Consider the following 10,981-nt stretch of genomic DNA (forward strand, 5'->3'; position numbering starts at 1 on the left):
AAAGTTGACCAAATAAGATGAAATACAAATTTTTACCTTCAAAGTCTCCTAAATCTCCTAAATTCATTAAGGGCTTTGTACTGCATCAACTGAGATAATCCATTAAAAACCCTCAGTATATTAGAACCCACTCATTTATCTATTAAAGGAGGAGTCAGTGATTCTGGACAAGGACTGTCGATATTTGAACTCAGCAGCAAAACAAATAGACCCCTCCCTACAGTGCTCGCTCTGAAGCCCCGCCCCCCAAAAATCATAGCCACGCATCGCCAAGGCAACGACACAATGGTGGAAGCCAGAGCATCTTATACGGCTGGAACAAAAAAAAACTTTATAATATAAAACGCCATCAAACAAACGGCAAACACAGCGTCCAGTAAAAACTAGCGAGAGTTAGTTGTTTAGGTGGTTTTACCAAAACTACGTTGACAGAAGAGAGGAGCTAACAAGGAAGGTAAAGTTACCTGGCGCAGCATTTCAAATCACGCATCAATCCAAATAATCAACCTGTGCTAGCGAACTTCTGACTTTAGGTCTTTGCGGCTATAAAACCCTTCGCATGTTGTACGGACAGACACAATGATACAGAGCAAACAACGGGACGGCAAGTAACTGTACCTGACGTTAGCTTGGTTGTGAGTTAGCGACCTGTGGCTACAGTTGCTGCAGTGAAGATAAACATGCAGCGAGGACGAGACGGTTTCCCAGAACCAGCGCAGCAGCTGCAGACAGCGACACTCACAACGATCCTGCTCCTATAGCTGACACCACACCAACAACATGTCCCGGTAGACTAGAGAGGAGCTGAATGTCCGGGGACCAGTGATTGGATGTAGAGTGACACTGGTACCTGCTTGCTAACTAACCAGTTGGGGTTAACTATCACCAACATTAGCACACAGGACAAAACAATAGTGACCTACTGGCTCTGTGCAACATAGCAACACTAATATTTTACACACCTGTCGAGCAGAAACAGAGCAACCTCCACATCCGTCTCCAAGACTTTCAACTCTCTGAGGTCTCTCCACCAGAGTCGGACTGGCCATTAGGACTACCTGGACAAATTCTGGTGGGCCATCAAGTTGGTCACCACGTCAGTGTACCGTCAAAACATCCACGAAGTTTTCAAAGTTTAAACGGGGCCAGTCCCAGCAGAAAAGCTCCCGCTGGAATTTCTTTCCTAGTCCGACCGTGCAGTCTCCACTGTCGATCAACGCAGCTCTTCACCGTTGCCTGATCAGAGCCCTGTTTTGTCAGTTATTGTTCCTCTGACCTTCTCCTCTTTGGCTGTTCCTCTGCCATCTCTCCCTCTTGACAAGGCGGCCGCCGGTGGACGTTCCTTCCGTGCACTCGCCTTAACGTTGCTGCAGGTCTCTCGTCCCAATCGGTCCCATTCAAAACAGGGTCTGGCGGTGACCGAAGGGTAGGCTGCTCCCTCTCCTCCCCCTGGGAACCCTTAAACTGGCACGATCCGTCAGCAGGTGCCAGATTCACCGTCTCTCGCTCCCACAGCTCCCCTCTTCTCTTCTTTTTTCCCTCGTCCCGTACACGGGCGTCCCCTGTTGCCGATTGGCCGGAGCAGTGTTTTGTGACTCGGTCCGAGCCACTTTGGTCGTTTCCGTTTTACAGAACCAGTGGGAACACCGGATTTGTTTTCAGCACACACAGAACGGACAGCTGGTGGACTGTGAGGAGATATTCACTGAATTTGACAAAAAGTGTATTGGATTAGAAAACACTGACTCTACCTTTAATTAACCTCACATTTGGGGTAACCGTTGAATCTGCCCTGTGACTGAAAAAATATGATAATTTTAAGGTAAGAATTTAGGGGCACCTGTAATATTATTGGGTTTTTTTTTTAACCCTTTAAAGCCTTTGATACTTTCCAATCCATTAATGTATCCACTGTCTGTCTGTCTGTTTAAGGGCTTTTAAAAGGTAAAAGGCTCCTTAAAATTTACCAAAAAACATGAATTCATCCCTTAATTTACATCTTAATCAGGCCTGAATTTGGGGCAATAAATTAGACCATCTTTGAAACTTCAGGGGTGTTTTTGGATGCATTTTAAGTTGTTTTTACCCCTTAAACTGATAATAATAATCCATTATATACTCATTATTATTATTATCTCTGAATTAACCCAATATTTGGGGTGAACTCTCGGATTTGCTAACTATTTAAAAATTAAGATCATTGTATGGTAAAAATAAAGTACCTGTAATGTTATTTTGTAAATAATAAAGGGGTTTTACAGGTAAATTAAAAATCTTATCTAAATAATTAAAACCTGATTAATAAGCAGCTGAGAATATTTCAGAGCCCTGACGTGAACCAGAATCCCTTCACCTTAATAAAACCTTCAACTCATCATTCATGGATTTGTCAAACACTTCACATTCATGTTGAAACTAAGGGGAAAGTCACGACGCCCTTAAAATCTACTACATCTTCTGATTAAGGCCTTTTCACATTAAGGGCTTTTTAAGGGCTTCGGTTTTTCAAAGTAAAGGACAAACGAAGGATCTCTGGCCGATCCAGGTTCAGATGTTTCTGCTGCTGATACAGACACAAAGACAGACAACAGACAGGTGCCCGTCCAAAGACACAATAGTCTGAGACAGTTAGGGTCTGTCTGAGGTTAAAGGTCAGAGATCTGGCTGTGAGAGGATCTATTATGCTCATTTCCAGCTCTAGGTTTTATTCTGGGACTCCACTAAAGAAGCTCCTTATAAACCCACTTTCTGCCGCCAGGGGCAGCACACCCAGCAATTGTGAGCACCTCCTCATCCTCTTACCGGTGTGGAGGTTCTGAAAGCATACTGTAAAACTAAGTAACTAGTGACTAAAACTAGGTAAAGAACATAAATGACTGGAAATGGAAACTTGAGAGATCTGAATCCGTACACGTTTGAGCCCAAATCTGATCCAGATTATGAAAGTGAACAGTACGAACATCCACAGCAACAACGAATACAACAGGACGTCTCTGTTCGGTGAATATTACACCCATTACCTGCCTATTGTCTGACATAACCTTGGATTTAGTCTTTCAATAACAATTCCTATATAAAATGTTTTTATATATGCCCCTGTTTATAGTTGTCCGTGTGAGAAATGCACTAAAATGAATAGTCAGTGGAAAACGCCGGCTCGTCGCAGTGGTAGAAAGAACCGTTGGAAACGTAGCGTTCAGAGCAGTCTGACGTCTGAGCTTTCGTCTCGCAGGGATTTACTTTAACATACATCTACCTCATTATTTGAAACTTTGGCCACGTTTAATATGGACGTCCGACACAATAACATCATATATATGAGAGAAGATAAGGAAAAGCGTAACAGGTCCACTGTAATAAACAGAGTGTGATCAGACTGAGGAGGAGTGAGTCAGCAGATCAGAGAGACAGAGGTGAGTCAGCACATCAGGTGTATATACCACTGAGAGACAGACAGGAGAGTATTTATAGATACAGACAGACAGACAGAGAGAGAGAGACAGACAGGCAGGCAGACAGACAGGTCTGTTGACCTCCAGTGTCTCCTCAGCTCACTGTGATGGAGCACTGATCCGGCACTGAACGCCACAGCGACAGAGAGGCAGTGGTAGCGGTTGGTTAGCAGGTGTGTGTGTGTGTGTGTTTATAGGCAGTGATGTGTCCGACTGTTTCTTGGCTGGAAGCAGTGACTTCTGAGTCAGTAAAGAAACAGCCTGAGCAGATATCTGGAATGATAACGGACTGTAAACAGCTGTAGGACACGGAGTGAGCTTTAACCTCTGAAAACCACATCTGTCCACACTGAAACAGTCTTTCAGCTGATAAACAACCAAAGAGTGAGACGTCGATCACATCGTTGTGACGTGATGCTCAAGTCGTCAGACATAAACCAGGTTCAGGTCGCTGCTCTGAAGGCAACACTCAGTCACAAGGAAGGAGTTTTCGTACTGTTACAGACCAACAACTCTAACCACCATCTCCTTAACATTCAACACACGTTTCAGTTCAACATTAAGGCAGTGATGACCAATATTTTACACAGACAGTGTACGAACTGATGTGTGTTTAAAAGAGAATAATCAGCCGAACCCGCAGCTCCCCCTCGGCTTTACTAAGCTTTAAAGTGAGTTTCAGCTCATTGTTTCTCTGTTTACTGCTCTGGTTCAGGCTCACCGCTCTCACAGCATCGTTTTATGCTGCAGCCGGCAGATGTTTTCAGAAAAACATCTGTACACAGCCATTGTCCACTACCTGCTCAGCAGCAAACAGCAGACAGACACATGAATATGGTGGAGCACTTGGCAGCTAAAGAGCCAGAGGTTTCCCTCAGGCGCTGGTGGAGACCAAAACCAGAGCTAGAAGGGAGGGAGTACTGGACTTAGATTCATCAGGCGACACAAACGCCAGATCCAGATGAAGGATCATGTTGCTCTGTAGCTGCTGGATGCGGAAATAAGAAACTGTTTGATCACAAGTTCAACATGTCAATTTAAAAGCTGAGGATATGTCAGTGTTGTGTTCACTAATGTTTCTGCTGAGACATGAAGTGCAGGTTTATCCAGACGGTTTTTGCCGGAGGCAAAAGAAAAAACATTGTCACTGAACAAACTGCAGGTTTTACAGAATCATCCGATATAAAACAGACCCTCTGTCTGCTGATGTGGTTGATTAAAAAATGCATTTTCCGACTTTACAGCTCAGTGTGGACATGGTCCTCAATTGGTAGACATGGTACTGCAGGAGTTTCTACTGATCTGAGTTCTGCTTCAGTGTTAGTGTGTGTGTGAAACAGGAAGAGAGTTGGAGCCTACCTCAGCGTCCTCGCAGCACTGAAAGAGAGAAATTATAATGCAAAGACTGAAACCAACAGAGGGAGAGAACAGAGGGGAGAGAGAGAGAGGGAGAAGAGGGGGGAAAAGGGGAGAGAGGGGGAGGGAGAGGGAACGAAAAGAAAGAAGAGGAGAGGAGAGAAAAGAATGAGAGGAAAGACAGAGGAGGTGGAGAGGAAGCAGACAGAGACAGAAGAGAGAAAAGGTCTAACAGAAACCTGATCAGCTGAAGGTCACCATGGCAACCAAACTGTCAGTCAAAGTTAGTCCCACCCCCTGGCTGCACACACACACACACACACACACACACACACACACACAGAAACACACACAGCTGCAGCGAGGCTGTTGGTTCGGTCTGATGATGTCACTGATCCGCACCTGAATGCATCATCACACCACATAGAGACAGGTAAGACTCACCTGAGTCTGACCTGTTCAAGTCCAGCTACAGCTGATACTGCGTGTCACACACCACATATGTATATATACATACACGCAGTGTGTATGTATCAGTGCAGCAGTGGTACAAAGTGAGGTACCCTGACTTTACTGGACAATTCTCATCACTTTATACTCGTACAACTGCTGCTGTCGCTTGGTAGGTTAACTCTGTAAACGCCGCAACCACCTGCATCTTAACGAGTCATTTGTGTCTAAACTCGGGTCCTAAAAGTGGCAAAATGTGAGATCAGCTCCTTTTAATAGGAGCTGAAGTAAAAGAAAGTACTTTTACTTTTCATCATTAAAAAAACGTTTTGTTTAAGTACAGGACTTTCACTGGTAACGGAGTAAGTATAAGTGAAGATTTAGACGCGGCCTTCCCCGTTTAATCAGTGTATAAAGACGTAATAACTGGTTTCTGACACACTCTGACGCAGCGTTGACCAGATCTCGTTGTTCATCAGCGTCTCTGTTACCGGCTCCAACTCCTCCGTCAGCGGAGGCTGCTGGATGAACAGACGACGAACCACAACACAGTGAAACACAGGATGGAAAAACACTGAACGTTCATGAAGACTCCAGGAAGAATCCGTTCACCCCACATCCTACTCTATGTCCCTTTTATTCTCTGCCGCCTGTCTCCCTCTGGGGAACGTCGGGTCTCTGTAAATATCACTGTAAAGAGTCCGGTCTGGACCTGGTCTACATGGGAAGTGCCCTGAGAGAACCTCTGTTATGATTTGGCTCCTATAGAAATAAAACTGACTTGACTCGTTATAGTTTTAGATTACGAATCTGTTCTGCAGCCGCCGATGCGACTCGACTCCCGGCTCCTAACAGAACCTGTGACATGCATTAACTCTGAGGCTGCCGAGGCCCGAGTTCATCGCTCCGCTCTCTCAGCTTCACTCTGGCACCTCGCGTCCTCGTTTCCTGACATGTCCTCCATCTTCAGGCTCTCGTCTTGTCAGCCGATTGTTCCCGAGCACCGCAGCAAATGATTAAATTAGCCAAACGATTTCCGCTCGGTCAGCCTGGAGCCGACCCGGGGAGATGGACGAATCCATCACGCTGGAAATGATCAGCGCTGAAGAACAGGGGATCTGTGGTTGAGGAGCAGCAGCTCCGTGGCCCTGACCTCTGACCTTCAGGTTTTACTGCAGCGCTGAATGTGTGTGTGTGTGTGTTCATACCTTGTCAGTGTGTTGAGATGTGGTCCAGCAGAAACAGAAACACACCGTCTGCAGCTGCTTTTATAACTCCACAGCTGTGTGTGTGTGTGAGAGAGAGATGAATTAACGTGTTAGCACAACAACAATTATCTACCTACCCGGAGCTTAACCTCAGTGTGTGTGTATGTATGGGAATGTAAAGACGAGAGAGGGTGTGTGTGTGAACTTGTTCATATATCCCGGTGGGAACTTTAACCTGCATGCACACAAACCCTTGGGGACTCGTGTCACTGTGGGGACAAAAATGAAGGTCCCCACAATCAGAGACTGCAGTTTGAGTGTTCAGACCTGGTTTTAGGGTTCAGGTCAGGATCCGGTTTAGGTCAGGGTTAGGTGCTAGAGGATGCTTTACGGCAAGGCGTGTCCCCACGGGGACAGTGGAACGGGTCTGTATGTGTGTGCGTGTGCGTGTGCTTTTTAATCTGTTGTACTTTAATCCGTTGAAAACGTTTTCTGTCGTCATGACAACATTAACGTCCTGAGGCCCCGGGGCAAAGGTTTTTGGTTGGGCCCCTGTGACCCCCCCGTGTCATTGCTTCCTCAGACTCCAGCCAGGACACTACAGCTGAAACGATTCGTTGATTCATTCGTCAATTGACAGAAAATTAATTGGCAAAAATGAGGATAATTGACAAATAAGTCTTTAAAGGAAAAATGCTGAAAATTCTCTGGTTCCAGTTTCTCACGTGAATATTTTCTAGTTTCTCAGTTTTCTCTGACAGTGAGCTCAGCACGACATTTTACTCACTGAACAATCAATTGATTATTGAAGAAAATAATTGTCAGACGTATTGATAATGAAGATAACCGGTTGTTCTCCTGTGATGCAATAATACGACCTTACTGAGGTTTTCTGTCTGTTCTATTCTGACACACGGAAAAAAAATACAACAAATGAGCAACAAATATAAACTAAAACAGTTCCGGTCTTAGGGCCAGATTTGACACAGAGTCCCTCTACCAGACCAGGACCACAGGATGGACGACGTTCAGCGGAGCAAATTTCCGACAGATTTGTGATTAATCAAATGATATGGACCCAAATAATGTGGAGTAAACCCGGGGCTTTCGGGCCCCTGGTGGTCTGAGTTTTCTGCTTTGCCTGGTTGGCGATCCGGCCTTGTCTGGAGCATCACAACTGAAGAACAAACTGACCCGGTAAAGGGTTTATGGCACCTCCAGCATATTTCCCAGTCTCTGGTCTTGGTCCCGTGGATGGGACCTGGGTCCGAGTTCAGTTTGAATCCCTGAAACTGCAGCTTAAATCAAAAGATCACACACAAGGTGCAAGTTTTCTAGAACAGGAGCACTGATTGGTTTATGGCAGTGGTTGAAAGTAACTAAGTACATTTACTCAAATATTGTACTTAGGTACAAATTTGAGGTACTTGTACTTTACTGGAGTATTCCCATTTTCTGCTACTTGATACTGAAATAGTGAAATGTTGCACGTTTTACTGCGCTACATTTCTTGGCTGGACCACAGCAGCGGGGCCAGTCCTTGAATCGCAGATGTCCCCGACTGACTGATAACGTTTCCCCGTTGGTCGTTGCTCTTTCAAAATGAATTGGCGCCAACAGCTTCTGTTGCCTCATCTGAGTGCGTCTACGGGCCGTGTTGCCAACCGAGCCCCTTTGTTGCCAGATTTAGCTACTTTCTGTAGAAGAGAGTCGCCAGTTTCCCTCCTCAGGTAACACGTCTCTATGAGTCTCGCTCAACTGACCTCGAGGCAGCTGACACAGACGTGGATGAGCTTCTAACTTTCTCTCTGACTGATCATTTTACAGGTAAATTTATCTGAAATCACAGCACAGTTGTCTTTAACTTAAGTGTCTGGTGATTCTGTCAGACGACGTCCTGGTTACGAAACCAGGATTTTAGCAGCAGAGCAGCAGCTTGGAAGTGACTGCTGGTTAACATGTCGTCTCAATGGGCCACGTTTCAGTCACTGTTTCATACTTGTTCCGTCGTCTGACAACAGAAACAGAAAAACATGTAAATGAGAACGGCTTCATTGGGAATTCAGCTGAATTAAATTACTGTATACGTGAGCACAGACAGTAGGAGGGAAGCCAACAGATGGAGGGGGTCCGACCATATACTGGGTTTGGACCTGGTCTTGTTTAATAAATAAAGTTACTTTACAGATTCAATTATTAAAACAAAATATAATCAAATAATAAATGATGATGTTATTATTTTAGATTAAGATTAGATATACATGTATTGATCCTGGGGGAAACTGACCAACTACTGAGCAGCAGAATATCGAGTCATTAACTTCAGCTTCACCTTCAGCAGCTGCAACAGTAAAGCGAAGAACACACGAAGCCATTAATAGTTATAACCCAACAAGTAGCTTCACATTTCTTAAAATCATCTTATTCCGCTTTAACTGAGAGTATTTCATACGTGTCGTATCACGTTGTTTCAGTCAGACTCTCAGCAGGTTCACTGACTTCAATTTAAGACTTTTTAAACCATAAAGAATGAAGTTTAGTTTCTGTTTCACAGTCTAACTGGTCAAAGTCTGAAAGTCTAATGGAAAACTGGAATTATTTAGTGTATCACATTTTTCCAGCACTTCCCTACTGTATGTAACAATAATTCCTAATGATATAATTCATTTAATTCACACGACCTTTGATAAGTGGTAGAAAATGGACGGATGGCTTAATCCATTAAAACTGATTAAATCTCGAATCAGTCACAGTCACAACCAGACCAGTGTTAGCGTGGAGGTGGAGGACGTCTCGGACTAGAGACAACACCGCGTTCACCACATTTCACACCGTCTCGTGCTTTTTATTTATTTATTTGAGGAACCTGAACTCGGTGCTTTATGGACTTTCCAGACCTGCAGATTCACTGAAACTTGTCATGTTTCCAGCGAGTGACAGATTCATGTTTTTTAAGGCTGCGTGACTGAGCCTGTCGGTGGGTCACTGAGGTTTAGGAAACACCGTTTAATGGCTTTGCTGTTATTACAAACCATTAATCATCTTAAATCATCCGCTGAGAACATCCTCTATCACGTCATTATTCCATGAGTGGACATGTCGGGGAAACACTGAAGGGACTCAGAGCAGAGTAAATGACGTCCTGCTGCATGTTCTCGGGTCACCAACTAAACTCCGTTCAGCTCTGTTGTGGTGGAGACACAAAACCAGAACTGTCTGACTGATCCGGATTCTGAGAGGGGAGACAGGTTTGTGTGTGCGTGATCAAGGTGAAGGGATCTTTAAAGGAATCTGGTACTAATTCATGTTTAGGAACTTTTATATATTTAATCTGGGATATTTCTTTTCCCCTTTTCTTTTGTCATTTTTCTTTGTGATTGTTTATTTTAGAGAACTTGTATCTTTTTACTTTTGGTGTGTGTTAGTCTCGTTTAAAATCTTTAGAGCAGGTACAAACGGAATCCAGATGTGTGTCTAAATAGGTTTGTGTGTGTGTGTGTGTGTTGTTAATCTGCTGTTTGTGCAGCAGTAGGCTGATTCCTGTTTGTGGTGTCTGCGGTTTGTTTACTGTCATCACTCTGCTTTTATTCTGACATGTTCAGTAAACACAACAGGAAGTTCACCTGCTTCACACTCTGTGGGAACCTGCAGGTGAGGAGGAAACCTCACATCTCCCCACACACTCTCACCTGCAGCTGTCCAAAGGGAAACACGTAAACCACAAGTTCAGCTGAAGACGCTTGAGGGACGAGGCTAAAGCTTCAGTACGGTAGGAGACATCGAAGGAAGTGCTACGTACTAGATCTGTTCAGTGACACAAAGTGCTAGTTACCTAGTAACGGGAAGGTTCCTGGTTCGAGGCCTTTGAGCAAGACACTGGCGATGCTCCTGATCAGCCTGAGACAGACGCTGTGGTGGACTCTGACTGGGGGACAGACTAGAAAAGCTCTGAGTGCAGTTTATTTACCAGGTCCCATGGTTATGAATTCAGTTGTGATACAGACGTGATGAAAATAATGAACATTGGAAACTTGTGGCCTCTAACGCTGTGGGGACAGTGGACGTAGTTTCTCAGGTCGGCTTCAAGTGTATTTACGTTAGTCTTAGATAAAAACAGGGATTGACGCAAAAGGTTTTCAAAAGTGTATTTTCCTAAGCGTGAAACAAAGCCAGGACGTTTTCAGGAAGAGGGGACCGTTTGGACAGAGACGCTGTTCTTTAAACTGGGGACATTGTTTTAAAGTGAGGACTGTCTATTTAAAAACTGAGGACGTTTTTTTCCAAAATGGCGACATGCTGAAAGGTGAGAACAGTTTTTAAACTGCCCATGTTTTTGGACGGTAAGGACATTTTTGAAGTGTGCGGACATTTATGAGGACGATTTTTGAAAGAGGAAAACTCTGGACATTTTGAGACTCAGATGTCAGAGGAACCACAGCTGACAGATTGTTTAAATCAGTTTTACGAGTTGAGAGCAGGAGACTGAGACAGAAGGTTGAAAAGACAAAATGTCCG

The sequence above is a fragment of the Xiphias gladius genome, chromosome 15 (assembly GCF_016859285.1).
Source record: "Xiphias gladius isolate SHS-SW01 ecotype Sanya breed wild chromosome 15, ASM1685928v1, whole genome shotgun sequence".
Taxonomy (NCBI): Eukaryota; Metazoa; Chordata; class Actinopteri; order Istiophoriformes; family Xiphiidae; genus Xiphias; species Xiphias gladius.